Source organism: Stenella coeruleoalba (assembly GCF_951394435.1).
Source record: "Stenella coeruleoalba genome assembly, chromosome: 17".
NCBI classification, from domain to species: Eukaryota; Metazoa; Chordata; class Mammalia; order Artiodactyla; family Delphinidae; genus Stenella; species Stenella coeruleoalba.
Window position 1 is genome coordinate 15,709,627 of NC_137163.1, and position 22,538 is coordinate 15,732,164.

The 22,538-nt window shown below is 51.6% G+C and overlaps 1 protein-coding gene across 3 annotated transcripts in view; it reads right to left on the reverse strand.

The window, feature by feature from the left end:
* ZHX2 (zinc fingers and homeoboxes 2) overlaps nucleotides 1–22,538 on the reverse strand; it is a 172,368-nt gene that overhangs the window by 95,565 nt on the left and 54,265 nt on the right. For 2 of the 3 annotated variants that reach the window (XM_079901873.1, XM_079901871.1), the window contains one exon: nucleotides 2,376–2,446. The exons of the other annotated variant lie outside the window; for it this stretch is intronic. The gene's annotated coding sequence lies outside the window, so the exon portion shown is untranslated. The remainder of the gene's footprint in view (nucleotides 1–2,375; nucleotides 2,447–22,538) is intronic. 3 annotated transcript variants of the gene reach the window in all.

The following is a 22,538-nucleotide window of genomic DNA, read 5'->3' on the forward strand; positions in this document are numbered from 1 at the left end:
GAAAAATGGAGCTGCCCTTGACCGCCTTCTTGCAGCATCTCGGCTGTAGAGTGAGCTCAGGGGGAGTGATCACTTTCCTCATCCCCTCCCTGCAGCTAAGCCAGGGCTTCTGACTCCCCGTCCAGTGCTCTGTCCTCCCACGTATGTTGCTATTTCCCGTCCCAACACTGAACCTTAATCTGGGGTCATGCCCCACATCTAGAATGAGAACAAGGGCTAATGTTTATTGAGCACTTACGATGTGCTGGCACAGGACCAAGCGGCTTTGCATGAATCAGTTCATGGACTCCTCACAGCCCCCTTATGCAGTAGGTACTATCATGACGCCCATTTTGCAGATGGGGAGACTGAGGCATAGAGAGGTGGGCGACTTGCCTGAGGCCCCACAGCTAGCGGAAGAGGCAGGATTTGAACCCTGCCGTCTGACTCCAGGGGCCCTGCTCTTAACCACAGACGTGGCCTCCCGAGCTGCCACCTCTTCACTTTCCCTTTTAGTCATTCGACAATCACTTCTTGAGCACCTACTATATGCCAGGTCCTTTGAATCAAGGACACAGCCTCCATCCTCAAAGCCCAGCTCATGCTTGAACACTTGCCAAGGAAGCATCGAGTCACAGCTGAAGCTCCTGTTCAGCCCCCTCCCCTTCCTCTCCCACCCGTCCGCCCACCGCATAGCACGCAGGACTCAGCTGAACGTACAGCCTCTGCACAATGACTGTCAAACTCGATTCTCGTCCAGGCTTCAGTTTCTTAAAGAAAAACCCCATCTCTGGCCTCCCACAGCGCCTTGCCCTCGATACACATTTTGTGCTGCAGTTGACCCAGGCCCGGGGGAAGAAGACCCAGTTACAAAGCACAAAGGAAGCCCCCGTGCTCATTATTCAGACCTTCAGACCCTCTCCCTTGCAATGGGTGTCTCCCCTGGGCAATTTCGCCACCGGCATCTGCGGTATGACTCCTCTCACGTTCACTGGGCCAGGTTTTGGTCACTGGAGAATGTGGTCCTACCAAAGGAGCCCAGCGCCCTTGGGGAAGCCATGCTCACCGTCCTCCCACAGTCTGGGGGTTCGGGGAGTCCTGCCGCGGCATCCCCCCCACCCCAACCCTGTGCCTTCCCTTCTGGTCTGTGTGGTCGGGATCCCGGGTAAGTCTCTTGAAAGCGCGACTCACTGGCAACTCTTTTGGTGGTCCTAGTATGGGGGAGAGCTCCCTCGAGCCTCTGGTCAGAGCCCCTGCCATGCTTGGAGAGTTGCCCACCCCTTCACATAGATCAGGTGTTTGGGGTCACAAGTGTGATGTGTGGACGTCTGGCATAAGCTCAGGTACAGCTGGCCAATGGACAACAGGTCTGAGGATAGACCGTCTCATCCAGTAGCTTCTAAACTGTTTGAAGGCAGCACCCTGCCCCATAAAACAGGCAGCGCCGAGAGTGTGTGTGTGAGCTCACAAGTTCCCCTCATTCACTCTCCCTAAACTCTCTCCCTCATCCTCATGCCCCTCCGGGATTCTTAGTCATCACAGAACAGTCTGTAAAACACTACCCTGGGGCTTCCCTGGTGGCGCAGTGGTTGGGAGTCCGCCTGCCGATGCAGGGGACACGGGTTCGTGCCCCGGTCTGGGAAGATCCCACGTGCCGCGGAGCAGCTGGGCCCGTGAGCCACGGCCGCGGAGCCTGTGCTCCGCAATGGGAGAGGCCACAGCAGTGAGAGGCCCGGGTACCGCAAAAACAAACAAACAAACAAGAAAACACTACCCTGTCAAAACCCCTCCCCACTTCAACATTTCCCATCCATGCTTCTCCAACCTGTGCTTGAATTCTGCCAGCGACAGGGAACTCACTACCTCTAACGGACGTCGATTTTACCGTTGCCAACCTCTTGTTAGGAATTTCTCCTTAGGCTGAGTCGATAGCTGCCCTCTTGCCAGTGACAGCCGTTCAAAGGTGCAAAGGTGGCGTTCTCGCCTCCTTTTACTCGTGTCTCCTCAGGGCTATGGTTTACAAACTGGTGTGAGCCTGGTAGTTCCCTCTCTAGTCCAAGCATATGTCCCTAACCCTGGTTACCGGGTTAGAGAACAATTCCCAGCATGAACCCTCCGGATGGGGAGCCTGAGTTGTTGTCATCTGAGCAAAGAGAGGTCGGCACAGCCACCTGCGTTCTCCCTTTGCTTCTGGGGAGGGACGGGCAGGGACCCAGTGGATTCCAAGGGATTCGCACCTGGATTCTCTGCACTGTGCACTGTTTCCAGCTGCATCTGGAGGGAAACCGTTTCAGGGGTGCAAGAGCTCAGCCGCCCCTGCCCCTTCCATTCATCTCCCTTCCCTTCCTGAAATCCAGCTGAGGCCCCGACCTCCGCCAAACACACGGGTCACTCACCAGTCCCATATTGCTTACATCCTGGGAATCTTTTTACACTTTGACTCTGAGAGCAGACGGGGCGTCAAGACCTACAAAGAAGAGATACTCAGTATTAAAGGCAGAACAAAGCAAAGGGGGGTTCAACTTTCATTTCGGCACTAGGATCCTGGGATGGAGATGCGGAGGAGAAAGAAACAGGAGATGGCCAGGACCGGGGTGCTCGCTGCACTGCCCTCAAGGATCTCAGGGCTTTGGGACGATGCTGAGAAGAAGAAAAAAAAAAAAGAGACCCTTACTCTGGATGAGTCAGCAGCTTTTTGAGAAGCAGGCCTTTTAGGAGAGCGAAACTAAAAGCCAAATCTGCTGGGTGGGGCTGGGGAGGCGTCTCTTGAACCCCACTCCGAGTTTCCTTGAGTCTTTGGTGTCCGTTCCTAGCAGCAGCGGGGGTTCACGGCTCCACGTTGGTGAGGGTGGAGGGGAAAAGCTCTGTACGCAAGGCCTCAAGTCGGAAAGATACCGCAGTCCTGAAAACAAAAGCCCCCAACGTGGATTTCCATCCTGGGAGACTCCCGCCAGGCGAGCCCTGGGCGCTTTGAAAATTCGTCAGGAGAGCTGTAGCCGGAGGAACGCGCGTGCGCCCGGCTCGGAGGATGCGTTCCCCGCATGGCAAGTCGAGGCCTGAGCTCTAGGGGTTTCTGCAGCCCGGCAGAGGCCCACCTGCAACGCACACGTGAGCGTGGAAAGCCTGCTGATGAGCGGCTGCTGGGGCCACGCTTCTCCTCGCTCCCCACGCCCTGCCCACCTTTAAAGCCAAACTTGTTTTTTCTTGTGGCCCTCAGAATTCTGAGGGGAGCAGAGGTGTCTCTATTCATCTATCGCTGTTCTCAAAGGAGCACCCTTTGGGGGGAAAAGTCTTCATGGCAAGTTTCTATCCACTGAGTACATACTACATGGCAGGCGCTTCATACCCCGGATCCACGGTCAAAACTGAAATCGCATCACCTGGGAGCTTGCCGGAAGGGGCGGTTCTCGAGCCCCACTCAGCCCTACAGAATCAGAACCTGCTTTTCAACAAGCTCCTCAGGTGATTCCTGGGCACATTAAAGTCTGCAAAGTGTGCATTTCTAATCCTCTTAATCAGAGAAGGAAGGAAGGAAGTCAGGAAGTTGTAGCCCATTCCCAAGGTGAAGAAATAGGTTCAAGAAACCACAGCTTGGCTATTATGATTTTAGAGCTGCTGCGTGGTAGAGCTCATTAAACCCGTGTTCATGTGATTCCGGAATCGGTATTCCTTTCCTCTGCACGATTTTGGGGAAGCAAGATGAGAGGCTGATGGGACAGGCGGGCCTGGCTTGGTGGGAGGGGCCTGGCTTGGTGGGAGGGGCCTGGCGAAGAGCAGTGGGCCAGGGGTCGGCTGATGACCTCAGGCCTGGAGACAGAGGCTGCCCGGTGAGCACTCAGAGAGAGGCATCAGATACTGTGGACGCAGGGGCTCCACAGAGGCCGTCGGATGCCAGCAAAATTTCCCGAAGCTCATTCAAGCTTCTGCACTGAATCCCAGTGATTAATTTATTTTGTTTGATTCCAGTTTAGCTGCATTTGCCCTCTGCCCTTAGAACTAGCCATCCAGCAGAAGAAGGTACCCTAGGAGGCAAGCTAAGACGAGTGTCCCAGCACTGATTTGCAGGAAGGACAATACTCTCTAAAGCCCCTTATAGTTTAGAAAGAACTTTTCATGCACCAGCTAATCTGCTCTTTCAAAGAACTTGGGGAGTGTCACTAGTGCTACTCTGCAGTTGAGGAAACTGAGGCACAGAGAGGTTAAGTGATTTTCCTGAGGTCACACAGCTTTCAGGCAGGTTGGGGTTGAGGTCCTCTAAGTCCATGTCCAGAAGTGTGAGCTCAGCTGCGTCTGATGGGGAAAGCGATCACATCACAGGTTTATGATGCCCTTGCTTAGTGTCACCCACTCCATATGTCTTGCTTTACCTTCTGCTCACTGAATGGGTTTACTGAATAGACTCATGAACCAAGAGGAAAACAGTCTACAACCCACACAGGGTGTGTGACTGGTACCTTACTTGATGTAAACTGGCCAGTGGGCATTCTTGGTTTATCAGTTAGTCATGTATACCATTATGTAATGTTTGATCTGCTGCACTTACTTCCATGAGGAAGATTAGTGTGTATAAGGTATAGAGGGGTTGATAAAACCTGGAGTTTACACTGGTTCACAGGCAAATGTTCCCAGCACATTCATATTTTGCACCACCAAGTGCGGGCGGCTGGATGCAAGGTGCACACAGCTGAGTAGAACAAGCCGCGGGGGACTCCGCCCTCCCAGCTCCTCCTCTGGCTCCAGTGGTCACGTGCTCTGTCTTAGCCACTCCTGTTGCTCGGTTCTTCCTGGTCTTTGTGCAAAGGCCATGGGCTAGAGAAGCCATCTGTCCCCGCTACACGCTGGCAGAGCCTGAAACTGCTCTTCCACGGGGAACTCCTGCTAAAGATGATCTGACCCCTTCTGTCTCTAAACCCATCAGCCTCCAGCCTTCTCTAGCCCCTTCCATCAAGTTTTCCCCCTTTTAAAAATAATATATTGTCCTATAAGTTACTCAGGTCCTAAAGTTATTGCTATATTTGTTTTCATCCAAATTTTTTTATATAAATTTATTTGTTTTATTTATTTTATTTTTGGCTGCGTTGGGTCTTCGTTGCTGCGCGCGGGCTTTCTCCAGTTGCGGCGAGCGGGGGCTGCTCTTCGTTGCAGTGTGCGGGCTTCTCATGGCGGTGGCTTCTCTTGTTGTGGAGCATGGGCTCTAGGCGCGTGGGCTTCAGTAGTTGCAGCACGCGGGCTCAGTAGTTGTGGTGTGCGGGCGCTAGAGCGCAGGCTCAGTAATTGTGGTGCACGGGCTTAGCTGCTCCACGGCATGTGGGATCTTCCCGGACTAGGGACCGAACCCGTGTCCGCTGCATTGGCAGGCGGATTCTCAACCACTGCGCCACCAGGGAAGCTCCTTATCCAAAATGTATCATGCCCTTTGAACTCTGCTTGGTATCACCCCTTGGATTGTGCTTCATTACAGAGTCACAGGAATCGTGAATGCTCTGCTACAGCCCAACTGTCCCCAAAACGCTGTGATTTTTGAATTTTTCAGAGTACAGGGTTTTAAAGGCACGCATATATCATTTTAGAGCAGAAATGCCTGCATAATGGAAGTTATATTACAGGTACTAATATCTATATATAACCAATATATAATATATAGTTATTAAATATTGAACATGTTACTATTATTAAATGTTGAATATTTTAAATAGCTGATGAACAACCATTTATTGACTATCCACATATACCTGATTCTGTGCTAAGCACCAGATAGCCATAAATAAATAAATACATAAATACATAAATACATAAATACATACGTAAATAAGACCCAATCCCTACCCTTAGGAAACTCACGGTATAAAAAAGGAGAAAGATACGTAATACACTGAACGTGAGGAAGGACAATGTACATAGAGGTGGGACAGGTGGGAGCAGGTAATGAGCGCCCCATTTGTCTCAGGAAAAAAGCCACACTCCTTATCGCAGGGTCTTGGAGCCTGTGAGGTCTGCCCCCTGCTCGCTGCTCCCCGCTCCCTTTGCCCCACTGTGCTCTGGGCTCACGGATGCCTAAGCCTCTTGAACCCACTATGCCCCCTGCAGCCATATGGCTATGCTATCTTAGACCCTCTCTCTTCAATGCTCTGTTCTCCCTCTTCCCCAAATTAACCCCGAGTTACCCTGTAGGACCCAGGGTGGTAACACATACAAAACACTGAGAATCATGTAATCAGGCATGAAAGCTACTATTATTATTGATAATCCTTATTATCATCCTCCGCTGACTAGGTGCTTCTTCTTGAGCACAGAGGCGTGGAGTGGGGCTTGGCTGGGGCCACACCGTGAATCCTTCTCAGAGCTGGGGAGTCTCAATGAATCTGTTACATCTTCCCCTTTTATCCTGGAACTCAGCTCTGCAGCACCACCCACTAGACACTGGATCCTTCCTAACCAGCATGGGGGGAAGAGCATAGGTCTTGGAGACGGGACGTCTGAGTCTGGTCCTGGTTCTTTGACACGCTTGTGCTGTGCCCTGACGCCAAGCACCTCTCTCCCAGGGACCTTGGTTTTCTTAGCGGCCAAGTGGGGCTCTAAACAGAACCTGCCTCCTTGGGTTGCACGGGGGATCCAACGCCACGGTGCCGACCGCAGCTCCTGCACGTGGAAATGGCAGCTTTCATCGCGAGCAGTATAAATGAAGTAAAGGGCTTTGCACTGTCCTTCAAGCCCTTAATGGGCACACATTTCCAGTCTTCCTGGCTCAGAACTCCTTTCCCCAGAAAATGGTCACATGGCGCGAAATCCCAATGAGGAAAAATCTGCCTGTAGGATTTTCCCTACAGGTCCCTCCTATTCCCTTTTGGCCTAGTTTAAACCTACCAGATGGCAAGACAACTGCAGGGGGAAAAAGAGGAACGGTGATTTAACGGTCTGTAGAAGAAGAAAAACACCCTTCCCCAGGGTCACCCCCTCTCACGTAGTTTATTCCAGTCCATTTTTTCACTCGGCAAACGTTTAGCAGATGAGTGAGAAATTCTAGTAAACAGGTCATAATGTCCCGAGGTGATGGCCTCATATGGAGGAGAGGGTGAGGAACCCATGGAGGACACTGCTGGGGAGTGACTGACTCAGGCCAGGGCCAGTGCAGACTGGATACAAGAGAGGAAGGTCAACTTCAAAGAAGGTGGAAAACTACAGGCCACTTCTGTGCAGTCATCATTCTGCCAGCCAGAAGCGCAGCCTTAAGTTGCCTGTCTTTGCTCCAGAAAATGTTTCACTTTGGACACCAACAACAGCCTTTAATTCATAAGAGCGAGCAGCGAGTGACGAGTACAAAGGCCACCGCTCCCCGAGTGCTTGCTCTGCGCCAGACGCTGAGCTGGGCCCTCCACATGGCTTGTCTGTCCTTCCCGCAGCAAGTCTGACGAGCATGTATCCTTATACCCCTTTTACAGACAACAGACCTGAACCTTAGAGTGATTAAATACATTGCCGCCTGTCATAAGCGTAAAATGTCCAGCACTGAGGTTTGAGCTCAGGCCTGATTGAGTGTAGTCTTTCCATTCCCGCTCCCACCCCCGCCCCGCTGCCTCTTAAACTTTGGCTCCGTGACTTGAGCTGCTGACAAACTGGGCCACCTCTCCCATCACCCCCAACCTGGTCTTCCACTGAGACGCCCCCAGGAGCACGGAGGAAGCTGAGTTCATAACCTCCCCGACGTGTGAGGGTGCAGAACGGCACCTTGAACATTCACCAGGACACTGAATTCTACTCTAGAATTGATCTGTATTTGCTCCCAAATATTTCCCCCTGAAAACTGTCAAGCACAATCAGCACTCCACGAAGATATGCCCAGCACCGGGCAGGGCAGTGTCTGATTTGCTCACTGCGGTCTCTTCATTCCTCCGATAACTGTGGGGCACTGACTACGGGCCAGTGCTGGGGACATAAGGTGAGCCCTGCCCTTGCAGTTGGGTTGGATAAGAGACTCCAGTGGCGTGACGGTGCTACCTGAAGCACATGCAATGGTGGCGAGATCGCCAGGAGAGGCACGTGAGGATATGGCAGATGGGGGGGGGGGGGGGGCGGCACGCCGGGGCGGGGCGGGGAGCTGGACCTGAAAGGCAGGCAGCAGCAAACCTGGCCAAGAGGGGAAGGAAGAATCGAGAAAGCCAGAGAGAGCGTGTATGGGGCCGAGGGGGAGGAGGCATACTGGTCACCAAGCAATGGAAGCTGGCTGGGGTGGCCACAGCCAAGCAGGGCAGAGAAAGGGCCAGCGCCAGCTCTTCCAGGGACTTGCTGGCCTTTAAGAAGCTGGGTCTTTATCCCTGTGAGTGACGGGAAGTCACCAAAAGAGTTGGATTCTCAGTGTCCGCAGTTCTCCACACGTGGTGGCCCTCAGTAGTATTTGTTGAACGGAGGGTGGAATCTTATTTACCCCCGGCCCCATCAGGTCCTCCAGCAATCTGAGAAGCACCGCCTGGGACTCTGCCATCTCTACAAAGGGCAACCACGGGACAATCTGATTTGTGTAGGGAAGAATGCTCCCCGGGCACCTGGCCTGAGCCTCCTTCTGTCAGGCCTCGGGGAACCGTGGCTCCGGCGTGGCTGCTGGCAGATGTGCGGGGATGAATATACCTTTGATTACAGCTCATGTTTCCGAGGGAAAGACACAGCTCCCTGGAGATTGGGAGTCTATGAAAATGAACCCTTGCAAAAGAGATGTAAGTGAGCTGGAAATACAAGTCCTCTGGGCGGGTGGTGGTTTCTTTCTTTAAAGTAAACAACAGCAGAGAGGACCAGCCTGGACCAGAAGCAGGTTTTTTGTAATCCCGAACGGGCGGGACTCAAAGGCAAGTGGCAGGAGGTGGTTAAAGGGACTGCTCTGCGAGAAAGTGGTACCTGCTTAGGATATGCGGATGTGATCTCCGAGAATGGGTGTCTTTGCTCCCCTCCTTGGTGGGGAAACTCAGCCCCCGAGGACATTAATTTAACCCAAATTTCTTTACCCTGGGGAGAGTCACAGACCCAGTTTAGAAGATGATTTCTACCACTTAAGAGCTTTGTGTCCACAGACAAATTATTTTCTCTTCTCTGAGCCTTAGTTTTGTCATCCACAAAATGGGAGAAGAGGGGGCTTAGATAATATTATGAAAGTAGGCTGATGTTTGAACCCAAGCGTGTCTGAATACAATCATTCCATTTTTCCCCACACTTCCTCTTGAACTTGGGACGTGTACCCGACCCCAGCCCCGAATATCTGGCACATAATAGGTTCTTAATAAATGCTGGTTATGCCTCCCTTCTTTCCCATATTTCTTTCCCCACTATGTTGAGTATAAATCAGGGAATCCAGGAGGTGCTTTATAAAGTGCTTTATAAACCCACGTACATTGGGTCCTCCTATGTGCAAAGCAGCAGCTGAGAATACAGAAGGAAAAGGCAGCTAGCTGTGTTTTCTCTCCTCGACTCTTGTTTCGAACCCTTTATTAAATACCTTAAGTATTACTCGCCTTCAGGGTCAAAATACAGTTTCCGGAGATTTCCACTTTGCACTCATAAAGGATTCTCGCTGAAGTCTCTTTCTTCTTAAAATTTTTAAATGTGTGTGTGAGAGAGCATAAATGTACTGACTCATAGCTGGAAAAACTCTCTCTCGCTAACACATTCCAAATTTGTCGAGTCACATGAATTGAGTAAGAGCACTTAATGTGGCTGTTAGCCCCGAGCTGGCGAGCAGTTACGCCAGAGACGGCTCTTCTCTCCCTTCCCTGCCCCCTGATCCGAGCCAGCGTAGCCGGGGAGGCTCTGCGGATGGCAGTGAATACCCAGTGCAGGTTCTGTGAATGCGAGGACTGGAAAGGATCTGGCACCTACCTAAAGCCAAGCTCGAATTCTGTAAGGCGGTGTAATATTTTTTCAAAAAATCAAATAAAAATTTGCATATTGGATTGCCAGACAACTTCACTTATTAAATCAAGTCTATGCTGGGCACGACGTCAAGCGCTCGACAAACATGACTCACTGAGTCTTCACAGCCACCCTGTGAGGTAGGGGGTTATGACTTATCCTTATTTTATCAGTGAGGAAACTGAGGCACAAGTGTCAGTAATTTGTCCAAGGTCCCCACCGTGTGTAGATGGTGGAGCTAAGATTCCACCCAGTGCAGCTCTAGAACAGACGCTCTTACACATCTGACCATTCATTCTGAAAGGAAAGAATCCTTTCACATAGAAGAAAGAAAACTCCATTTATTCCGCAAATATCTACCCAACACTTAGAATACAAACACCGCAACAGATGTCACAGAGGAGGCTGGTGACAGGCATGGGCAAAATGGAGGCAATTTGAGTTTGGAATTGTGTAGAGGAGCTATGATGTATGCACAAATAACTACAATACAAGTAAGTAAAAATGGCACCAGCAAGATTATAAAGTGGGATGCATGGGGAAGGCTTGCTTAGGTGATGGCTCTGGCTGGGGTGATCTGGAAGGCTTCCTGGTGGAGGTGTCATTTGAGTTGGATCGAAGGATGTGGAGCATTCAGACAGAAGCTGGCTGGAGGAGGTCCTGCTCACTTATCCCGGTGAGTACAGACAGATGGCTGATGGCCCTGGGAGTTCTCATCTTGGTTCTGACTTGGGACCCACCCACCCCAGGAAAGGCTGAATCTCCATGTCTGGCAGGTGAGGGGCACAGGCAGAGGGGAAGGAGGGAAAGAGGCGTCCAGGAAGGAGAAGATCGGGGAGAGAAGGCAGGACACTGGAGCAAGGCGGGGAGGAGTGCAGCTCTGGCCAAAGCTAGAGCTCCAGTCCCACCTCCAAATGGGTGGGCTCAGATCAGGTCTCTTGCTCTTGGGCCTCAGTTTCTCCCATCTACAGGGAGGAACATGAAGGAACTGCCTGAATAGTCCAGCTGGGTGGAACCTTGGAGAGCTCCCAATTTATCCCATCCATTTGTAGATGAGAGAACCAAGGGCTGGAGAAGCTGGGCTTGTGCAAGTCCTTGGATTTGAATCCAAGTTTGTGGGATGAGGATGCAGGGGTCCCATCTCCCAGTCTAGCTGCGCTTCCCACATCCACACCTCAAGGGGCATGCCGACCGGTGTCAGAAGTCCAGGAAACTCCAGGCACATTGTGGAAGGGGAGACGTGCCTCAGCTGGTCCACGGGCACCAGGCTCAGACCTCAGCTAGTCCTCTGGCCCCCAGTGGCCCCAGAAAGCTCGGCCATGGTCCCGAGAGTGCAGCCCTGGCCCAGCCCCCCAGCACGGTCTCCTCTCTCTGCCCTGGCTGGCACCTATCCTCAGAGTGCCCCTGCCCCACACTGAGGAAGTTTCCAGGAAACCATGACCAGTTCTCCGCGGCCATGTCTCTCCCTGACAAGACGTACATCTGGTTGTGACTCACAGTGCTGGATTTCTGCCCGGGGCCCTGCCTCTTGAGTGGGGAAACCCGCCCACCCGCCGTGACAGTGAGGGCTGCTGCCCTTATCAGATCACGCTGAGGTCATCCACGTGGTGCCTTGGGCTCCCGGCCTGGCATTGCTCTCAGAATCGGCTCAGGCCTGGGCAGTCTCCCAGGGTCCCTCAGACACCAGGCTCTTCGACCAAACTCCCCTCTCCCCCGGGATGCTCGTTTCTCACCCCCCCCCCCAAACGCCACATCCTCTTCCTCTGCTGCTGTCCATTTCCCAGCACTCCAGCCCTCAAGGCGCTGCTCCCCTCTGAAAGCCGGGTTCGTCTAGGCCCTGCTCCCTGGAGGGCTGGGCAGAGGTCCTGTGTCCCCCCAGGGTGGTGGCCTCTGAGGGTGGGACCACGTGCAATAGGACCACAGCTATCAGAATGAACACCGCGGGCACTGAGCGTGCCCACCTTCAGGCCTTCGTGATTGCTACTCCCCCGCCTGGAATACTCTGCCCCAAGTCTTTGAATGGCCCTCAGCTTCTTGTCAAAGTCACCTCCCCAGCGAGGCCTTTCCTCCCCTGCTGCTTTTTCCTTCCTTACGGCCCATGTCCCATTCTCAAATGACGGACATGTTTGCTACCTGATCACATAATTCCTTGTTTATTATCCGGCTCTTCAAGGAAGAATGAGAACAAGGGATCTGCTCTGTCCTACTCACCACCGGCTCCCCAGCACCCAGCAGAGAGCCTGGCGTGGAGGATGTGCTCAGTAACTGTCTCTCCAGGGCGGTCATGAATGCTGCTGGGCGTGGTGGACGTGCCTGGATCTTGCTTAACCCTCATACAAACCCTGGGTGGTTGGTGTGAGGAGCGCAAGGCTCAGAGAAGTTGGGTAGGTTGTCTAAGGTCACCTGGTCAGTAAGCGGTAGAGCTAAGTATCAAACTTGAATTTGCCTGATATAAAGCTCATGCTTTTGACCACTGGACTCTGCTGTTTGCCTTCAATGTTTTCAAAATCCCCATAGTGAGGACACAGGAAAGACTTGTGGATTGAGTGATCTGGAATGCCATGTATTATGGCCTGAATGTTCGTCCTCCACTCCCCAGCTTTGTATGTTGGAGCCTTAACCCCCAGTGTGACTGTATTTGGAGGTGGGACCTCTAAGGGAGGTTAAATGAGGTCATAACAATGGGGCCCTGACCCCATATAATTAGTGTCCTTGTAAGAAGAGACAGCAGAGAGCTTGTTCTCTCCGAGTGCACACACCAAGGAAAGGCCATGTGAGGACACAGCAAGAACGTGGCCATTTGCAAGTGAGGAAGAGAGTCATCACCAGAAACAGAATTGGCTGGAACCTTGACCTTGGACTTCCAGCCTCCAGAAACTGTAAGAAAACAAATTTCTGCTGTTTAAGCCACCCAATCTATGGTATTTTGTTATGGCAGCTTGAGCAGACTAATTAATACACCATGTTTTACGGAAGCCAAATTGCCAGGTCTAGGAAGGTAAATTCTTCCTTCTTTCCTCCCCTCCTTCCCTCCCTCCCTCATTTAAGTAGTGACAATGGAGAGAAGCACACGAATCCCGAGGAGCTCCCAAGAGTCTCAGGCTGGTGGCCCATGGTTCACACACCAGCCACAAAGTTGTTTTGTTGGGCTGGCGTGTGTTTAAAAAAACCCACAAGGAAGCAGAATGCTCTTAGGCGGGGCACACATCGTCCGGTGCTTCCACAAGCCACACCGCTCCCCGCTGTCCTTTGTCCCTCTATCTGAGGGCTATGTTAGGTGCTAGTGACACCGGGTGAGCTGTGCCGCAATGGGGTGTGGTTCAGGGTGCCCTGGGGCAGAGTGACGCTGGGCAGGGAGAAGGGCATGGGAGATGGTGGGTCAGAGGAGGCTGCATAGAGAAGGTGGCTTTGGCCTGGTGCGTGGAGGATGGATGGGAAATCACCAGCCAGAAGGGGAAGGAGTGTGCCTTCCAAGGAGGGCAGCAGAGAGGCGCGGTCCAGAGCAAGGGCATGGCCTGAGCAGGGAGCAGCTGGTAGTTGAGTGTGGCTGAGAGTGAAGGTGGAGGGGCTAGGACGTGGGCGGGAGGGTAGGTGCCGTGGGCACAGGGAGGCCCTGCACACCACGACAAGGAGTTTGGACATTGTCCTGTCCAGGAGTCATGACCAGCAGTCCCGGTAGGCTTCAACCAGGGAGGGGTCACCGGACAATCTGTGTCAACGTGTGCAGAACCTGGGTTTACCACCTCCTCGTTGTGTGACTATATGCACGTGTCGCCCTGGGGCTGTGTGGTCTCAGGCACCTCATCTGTGAAATGGGAGTCATAATGCTATATATCTCAAAGGGGTATTGTGGGGATTAGAAGGACGTAAAACGTGAAAAGCCCCTAGCACAGTTCCTGGCACATCAAAGGTACTCAGTAAAAGATGGCCACCGTTCTGACAGGAATTTATTACTAATCTAGCGGTGACAACAGTGTAGGAGGTGGCTGGGAGCAATCGAAGACTCTGTTTGCTAAGATTATTACAGTAAAGTAAGAAAAACCCTGAGGAAGGACCCAGGAAATACTCATAGGAGACAGGAGGAGATAAATGCAACTTTAAGATCAGCCTTCTCCACCTCTATTTCCTCGTCTGTAAAATGGGACTCTCCCTGCCTGTCCACACAGGGTCTCTACGTGAATCAAGTGAGAACAGAGATGTGAGAGTGCTTTTAAAGTTAATCAACACCAGAGGACCATATGGGTTTCATAGATATATTTTTTATCACACAGAGAGGAAAGATGTCTGGGGGTAGATGAGCACCTGTGGGCTCTTATTTCTGCAAACAATCAAGGCAAGAAAAGTAGCAAATGACAGGACAGCAAGACACAAGAGAGAACCTGATGGAAACGAAGCCTGGATCGTGGACCTTCCTGTGATAGCCTTAATCCCGCTGCATCCCAGTCACCTATACTTCTTGCACTCATACCAATGACTCAAAAGTACTACCAAGTTCTCAGCCTTACAAGCATAGTTTTTTCAAGCTGAAAATATGATTGAATGCATTCCCCACAATTTACAGATGAAGCTGAGAGTCACAAAAGAGAGCTGGTTAAAACCCATCCTCAGGAGACATACGGCCCGCGTTCCCATCCCGGCTCTGCCGATCATGAGCTGTATGATTTTGGTCAAGTTATTCAACATCTCTGTGTTTCTGTGACTAGGATTACTGGAGTTAATAAGAGGACTTGTTCCCATGATTGGTTGGGGAGCTAAATGAGTTAATATGCATAAAGCACTTGGAATGTCTCTAACACCTGGTAAGACTCAGGGAATAAGGGGTACTATTACTATTTAAGGGCACAGGTTATCTCGGTAGAGCTGAGAGTACATCTTTGCATGGTCCCACACTGAAATATTTGATTCTTATCAACACACCATGTTTACTGAAGGCGGAAAATGGACTGACCTGTTTTTGGAATAAAGGGCACATTCACGCAGCCTGCATGCCCCATTTCCAGAACATTCCGGGCCACTGAAGTCTGATAGTAACTGAATAGAGCAATAGTGCCTCATGGACACCCTTCTTACCCCCTCACGTTGTACCATCAGGGGAGGCAGCAGAAAGAGCTCTCACAATTTAAAGAATTAAACAGGAAGGAGACCCAGAGCAAATTGGGAGCAATCAGCTTAGACGTGCTGGGCTCGGCTATTGTCGTCCTGGTACATTCATGTCGTGCGTTTCCGTTTCCAAAGGTCTGTCACCACAGTCTCTCGTTTCTGTCTCGTGACAGATGGTGATTCGGAAAGTGGGTTCTGGCAGGCGACGAGCTGGTTCAGATCCTGCTGCTGCCTTTCCCTCGTCGGGTAGCCCAGGACATTCATTTACTGTCTCTGTGCCCCGGACAAAATAAGGGGGTGACAACACTGACATCACTGGTTGTTGGGAGACCAGGAGGATGTGCGCAGAGTCAGAGCCCGGCTCGTAATCATCCCCTTGTCCAGAAAGCGCTTCTCATGTGCTTAACACGTGCTTGGGGCTGAGGACCCAGCAGCCATCGAAACACAGTTTCTCCCGTCACAGACTCGAGTGTGACGGGGAGAGCACGCAATGCCACAAGCGCATAAACATCCGGCGCCAGGTAGCAAGCTGTGCTTTGGAAAAGACAGGTCGAGAGGATGGAGATCTGTGGGGATGCCGGCTGAGCTATGACCCTGCGGTGGGCAGGGAAGGCCTCCGTGACAGCGTGTCTTTTAAGCACAGACTGAATGAAATGAGGCAGAAAACCACAAAGATAGCTGGGAAAAGAGTGTTCTAGGCTTAGAAAGTAGCAAGCACAAATGCAAGTGTGTGTGTGTGTGGGGGGGGTGTTTTGTTCAAGGCTGGTGGCAGAGAGGAAGGTGATCACGTGGGCCTGGGGGTTACCATAAGGCCTTTGGCTTCTGCTCTGAGTGAGACGGGGGAACCATTGGAGGGTTTGGAGCAGGCGAGTGACAATCTGACCTGTGTTTTGAGGAGAGGAGACGGTCGGGGGTGTGTGCATGAAGTGAGGGAGGGGCGGCAGCTGAGGGACGAGCTGAGAGGACAGCCACCGGTGACTGCAGTGACCTACGTGAGAGACGATGGGGCTTGAACCGGGGGACGGGGGTGGAGGTGGCAGGAAGCAGCACCACGGTGCTGAATATAAGACTCCAGAGGTGCCCCTCACAGCCACCAAAATGGGAAGGGCGTCCCCTGGAGGGGTGCAACGTGGTGATACTGAAAGATGGTGGTCATACTGGGGATATATTTTGAAGGCAGAATAGACAGGACTTATAGATGGAATGAGGTGTGAGAGAGAAAGAGGAAACCAGGATTATTTAAAGGATGGAGTACACAGAGGTAACTATTTACTGAGAGGTTGAAGAATGAGTCAAGAGTTAGTTTTAGACGTGTTCAGTTTGGGAAGCCTCTTCACAAGTGTTAGGGATGATGGTGATGGTGATGGTGATGGTGATGGTGGTGGTGATGATGGTGACAGCAGTGATGGTGGTGGTGATGGTAATGGTGGTGATGATGGTGATGGTGGTGATGATGGTGATGGTGACAGTTGTGACAGTGGTGGTGGTGGTAATGGTGGCGATGATGATGGTGATGGTGGTGATAATGGTAATGGTGATGATGGTGATGGTGGTGATGGGGGTGGTGATGATGGTGATGGTGGTGATGGTGATGGTGGCAGTTGTGACAGTGGTGGTGATGGTAATGGTGGTGATGGTGATGGTGGTGATGGTGGTGATGGTGATGGCGGTGATGGTGGTGGCGATGGTGATGGTGGTGATGATGATGGTGATTATGAAATGATGGCTTGCTGAGGATTATGACAAAAGCAAACACTGAGTGTTTGCTGTGTGATAGGCACGGCTCAAAGGACTTTAGACGTATAAACTTGTGTAGTCTCCATAACGGGATCTCCATTATCATCCTCATTTAATAAACCAGTGTAGTGGGTTGAATTGTGCCCCCTCCCCCACAAATGATATGTCTATGTCCTAGTCCCCAGAATCTGCGAATGTGACCTTATTTGAAAAGAGTTTTCCTAGGTGTAACTAAGTAAAGGATCTCAAGATGAGATCACCCTGGCTTATCCAAATGGGCCCTGGATTCAATGGCAAGTGTCCTAATAAGAAACACCAGGAGAAGAAATCCACAGACAGAAGAGAAGGTGATGTGAAGGCAGAGGTGGGGTTGGGAGTGACGCAGCCACAAGGAATACCAACAACTTCTAGAAGCTGGAAGAAGCAAGGAAGGGTTTTCTCCTAGCCTTTGGAGAGAGCCGCGTCCTGCTCACTCTTGATTTTTGCACTTCTGGCCTCCAGCACTGTGAGAGATCAAATTTTTGTTGTTTTAAGTCATCACGTTTGTGGTCCTCTGTTATAGCAATCACAGGAAACCAACAAGGAAAACCAGGCACAGAGATATTAACGTAACTTGCTCAAAGTCACACAGCAAGCAAGTAGCCCAGCTGGCAACGTTTGCCTCCAGAGCGGCTCACTCGGTAGGTGAGTATTGTTCACCCTGTGTCTCCAAGGAGGAAATGGAGGTCAGAGCCTCAAGGCCACACCGAGGAACACAGCTGGTGAAAGGCAGTACCAGGCTCCCCTGAGTCTCTAGCAGGGAGGCCGGATGCCTTTCCCACTCTCGATCCCCACCTCTCCACTTTGAAAAATCCAGAAAGGCTCTTGTCCAGACCCTCTAATGCTTCTTGGCAGCCACCCCGTGCATCCAGGGCTTTGCCGGGAATCCCGTCCAATCTGGTGATTCCAGTTTACAGCTGCTGGGTCCATGTACAAGTGACCCCAGAGACACCCTGGCAGGCTGGCGGCCTCAGTCAACAGATTTCAGTGGCACCAGGATTCACAGCAGTCACTCAGGAACGGCATATGATCTGGATTTCAAAACTGCCTCCTCTTTCTGTGATACTGACACTGAAAACCTCTCGGCTACCTCCCTACCAGGGACACGAGGACTGAGAAGGGAGGGCTGCTGGGGCAGGGCACACCGGCTGCCCCTGAACCTCTGCCAGCAGCTAAAAATCAGTCTCTGAAGAAACAGTGATTGTCCATTTCCTCTCCCACTGATGCCCAGGAAAATATTTTACCGGACAAAACCCAAATATTGGGAATCCAGGGAAAACATCCTCCCTCCCTTTCCGCTCCCCCCGCCCCCGCGCCTCCTGCCTTGTCAAAGCTTCATCATTTTAAGAGAGATAGACAGTGGGACCTGCAACAAACAGGGCCTGTGAAGAGGGCCCAGGCCTCTTCCCACACAGAACCGCGTCCTTAGAGCACCTAATGAGAGGAGGGTAGTTAGTTTCGGGGTTGGGGTGGGAATCGGGGGCAGGGGGAGGTGTTCTATTTATGAAGAATACAATCATTACGTTCAGGTCGCTGGAGGGAGCCAGCGGGCTGGAACAAATTTGGGGGCTGGGGGAAAGGGAGGCAAGTGGCAAAGGCATGAGTGCAATGGCTGTTGCATAGCACAGGGAGATCAGCTCGGTGCTCTGTGACCACCTAGAGGGGTGGGATAGGGAGGGTGGGAGGGAGGGAGACGCAAGAGGGAGGAGATATGGGAACATAAGTATATGTATAACTGATTCACTTTGTTATAAAGCAGAAACTAGCACACCATTGTAAAGCAATTATACTCCAATAAAGATGTAAAAAAAACCAAAACCAAAAAAACAAAAAAACCACAGGGCTGTCTCCCCCGGGGCTGGCTGGCCTCTGGGGGCCCAGGGGGCTCAGCGGGCCCCTGCTCTCTCCCCTGAGGCACGCACGTACACAAGCACAACAACACACGTGTTCTTCCGATCAAACGCACGCTCGCTCGTTCATTCCTCTTTGAGGACACATTTTAAACAGAGTCACAGAACTGACCCTGCCCAAAGCGAACCACTGTCTCAGCGAGGTCCCCGTGGCAAAGCCTGCACGTGCATCTCCACGATGCCCAAGACACGTGTGGAAGCCCTCCTCCGGAGCTGTCTTCAGAGTCAGGTTACAAGGCAACGCGTAAAACTGGGCGCATTATCGTTTAATCGCCCCTGATTCAGACCACCCTTCCCCGACAACTGTATTTCTAAAGGGCGTCAGTCCTGGTTCCACAGATGTGAGCCGTGAAGCCACCCTCAAAGGGCAGAGATTTGCCAACACCGAGGAGAACAGTGCGGTGTTGGGGGACGTTCTTGAATGTTCTTGGGGGTCTCGGAGGTTCCGAGCCAGGGCGCCACCTTGGGAATAAGGGGTAAACTTCCCAAAGGGGCGACCTGGGTGAACGCACCACCCCTTTGCATAGGTGGGCGCTGGGCATGATTATTTTTATTGTTTTCTAAAAGTCAGTTGTATAATGTCATGGCACCTGCTCTGGGCGTGGCCCTGGCCAGGCACATGGCAGCTGGAGAGTCACAAGGTACAGGGCAAGGCCTCTGTCTCCCTCTACCCAATGCGGGAGCCAAGACTCACACCTGCGGAGTCACCTGCGATGGCAGGGGTGGGGCCCGGGATGGCTGGAGAAGGGCGCCGTGAGGGCGGGGGTCAGGGAAGGAGGAGGTGGAGGCGGGGTCTGAACCCCACTTCAAAGAATGTGGCCGGGCTTCCCTGGTGGCGCAGTGGTTGAGAGTCCGCCTGCCGATGCAGGCGACGCGGGTTCGTGCCCCGGTCTGGGAAGATCCCACATGCCGCGGAGCGGCTGGGCCCGTGAGCCATGGCCGCTGAGCCTGCGCGTCTGGAGCCTGTGCTCCGCAACGGGAGAGGCCACAACAGTGAGAGGCCCGCGTGATGAGCGGCAGGGGGCACCGGGACAGGAGGCAGGGAGGGGACAGGCTCCGAGCGGTCCTGGATGGTGTGTTCAACCTACCTCACAGGGGATGGGGACTTGCAAGGGAGAGAAGGGGGAGATGGGGGAGGAGAATTTCAAAGGGATCCAGGCCCGGCAGCAGCCTTCCCGGCTCACTTTGGATCCCTTCTGAGCGTGGCATCCAGAAATACCGCGCATCCTACGCAGCTCGGAGTTGATTCCACTGCTGAGAGTGTACGACGCAGTTTCACTGTGCCTCAGTTTCTCTGTCTAGAAACTAACCATACAAACAACAATAGCTACTGTTCACCGGCCAGCCCCATTCCAAGGACCTCAACTCTTAATCTAGCCATGCCATAGTTACGTCACTTTTACACGCTCTTGGCTACTGTAGGCCTCCGGCTCTCAGAGCTTAACATGCTGTTTATCTCACCTCAGAGATTGTGGAAGGCTAAAATCAAATAATGCATATAAAAGAGGTCTTTTAATTAAATGACACTCCACCAAAGCTCATTATTATTGTCGATGTTATTAGCATTTTACTAGGCTTCGTCTACCTCAGGGTAAAGGTTATTTAAGGCCTGAGTACAACATTAAAAAAAAAAAGCATCACTTTCAAACATTAGCAGAGGAAAGATCCCGTGGAGACTGGCAAAAGAAAAAGTTACCCAAAGCCTGAAACACGAGAAGGCAGGACATGGGGGTTTTTGTTTGTTTCTTGTACGGGCCACAACGTTCTCAGAAGAGGTCATTAATGGCTTTCTGGTTCCTTGGCGGCTGAAAGAACACAGCACCTTTCCATCGGCGGCATTTTTCACAGACCGGCTGCCCGGGGGTGGACCTGAGTGCACCCAGCTCACATAAAGCATTTATTCAATGCCCAGGAGCAAGTGAATACGACCTGCTCTCTGCCATCAGAAGGCCCAGTGTTTGGAACAAGATACCCTCCTTCCAAAAACAAATGCAAGTAGAGCCCCTGATTCGCCCCTCCCCCCCCACCTCTGAAACCTGTTCCTCCGCAGACGTCCCCACCGTCCACCGCCCATCGACCCACTGGGAAGCTGGAAGCCATCCTTGGTTCTCCCTTTTCATCAACATCCACGGCCAACCCACCCTAAGGCCATCTTGTGACCTCCACTCTCTGACCCACCTTCTGTTTATCTCCGTGAGCGCTGTTATCATTTCTTGCCTGAACGTCCAAAGCCACCTCCCAAGTGGCCTCCTTGGTTCCACTTTTGCTCTCTCCCTTCTCTACCAAGAGATCTTCTAAAAATGTACATAATATTGCAGTACTTTCCTGCTTAAGCACACTGAACTGAGAGCAATCCAAATTTCTTTACCAAATCCTACAAGGCCCAGTGGGATGCGGTTCCTGACTGTCTTTCCCACTCAGCATCAGCGTGAAACTGTCTTCTCTCCCCCGAGGAATGGGCAGAATCATACTTACCTTCCAGGACGGTTGTGAGGCCACTAGGAGTGGGGAATACCTAAAACTGCTCTGTAAACCAGAAAATGCTGTACAGTGTAACCTCTATTCCATTATAATTGGGCTTTTGTGTTTTGACTCTTGTTTTCATGGTTTCCAGTTCATTAATATCTTTCATTGTTTGCAATTTTATATCCTTTTCAGATATAAGGATATTTATATGCACAAGGTAGTACTGAAAACTACCATGCCAGCATCTTGGTATTCCAAAGATAACAGCCCAGCTACGGTGTGCTTAAAACCTCGACAATATTTGTTCTTCCCAGGGCAGAAAATCAAAGTTTTAACTATGCAGTCAGATTGCCAGAGGCCTAGAGAGAGATCTCATTTAAATGATGAACCAGTTCATTCTCTCACGAAAATGATGCAAGAATGTGATCTTCAACATCTCTCCAACATTTTCAGTAGCAGCAGATAATGTTTATTAAGCCCCTACTTTGTACCAGTCCCTGTATTAAACACTTTTAATGCTTTACCTTTGTTAATCCTGACAGCAACATTAAGAGGTGTTATAATTGTCCAGACGAGGAAGGTGAAGCTCAGAGAGGTTAAGTAACTTACCTAAGGGCACACCGCTAATGAGAAATGTCCAATCCTCTATTTTAATAGCCCATGTTCTTTTGTTCTACCCTATGTGTGTTGCAGGCGGGAGAACCAGGAATGTGTCTATCTGTGAAAGGGGAAGAGGGATAATTGGGAGATGGGGGTTTAGGCAAGTACAAGGCCACCAAGCCCTATGGATGCAAGGGATTTGGGGCAGTAGACTCTCCTTAACTTCAAGCTTCACTCCTCCGAGACTTTCGTTCTATCTTGCAAAGTTAGACGATGCCCAACAGGTTTCCCCGTAATCAGTGAAAAAGAGTATAAGTCTCTCCTGTAAAGGGTAGTCACTGCCTTTTTGTTATTTACACCAAGAAATGTGTGTGTGCATGCATGTGTCTGTGTGTGTCTGAGAGACAGACAGAGAGGCAGAGAAGGCGCTCTGGCCAGAGAGATTCCCAGAGAAGTTTTCCTGTCACTGCACTCACTGTTTGCCAAACAACCACCCACATGGAAATAGCAACAGGACCACCAGGGCAATACCCTCCTTCTACTGTCAGTTCTCTAGTGCCCCAGAACTCGCTGTGCAACTTCATGCAAGTTACCTCCTCCCTCTGGGCCTCAGGTTTCTCATCAGTAAAGTGAAACATCTAGATTCCTAGAATTTCATCCAGCCTTCAGACTGGAGGGATGCTCTCAGATCCATGATCTGTTTTTTTTTTTTCTTTTGCAGTACGCGGGCCTTTCACTCCTGTGGCCTCTCCCGTTGCGGAGCACAGGCTCAGCGGCCACGGCTCACGGGCCCAGCCGCTCCGCGGCACGTGG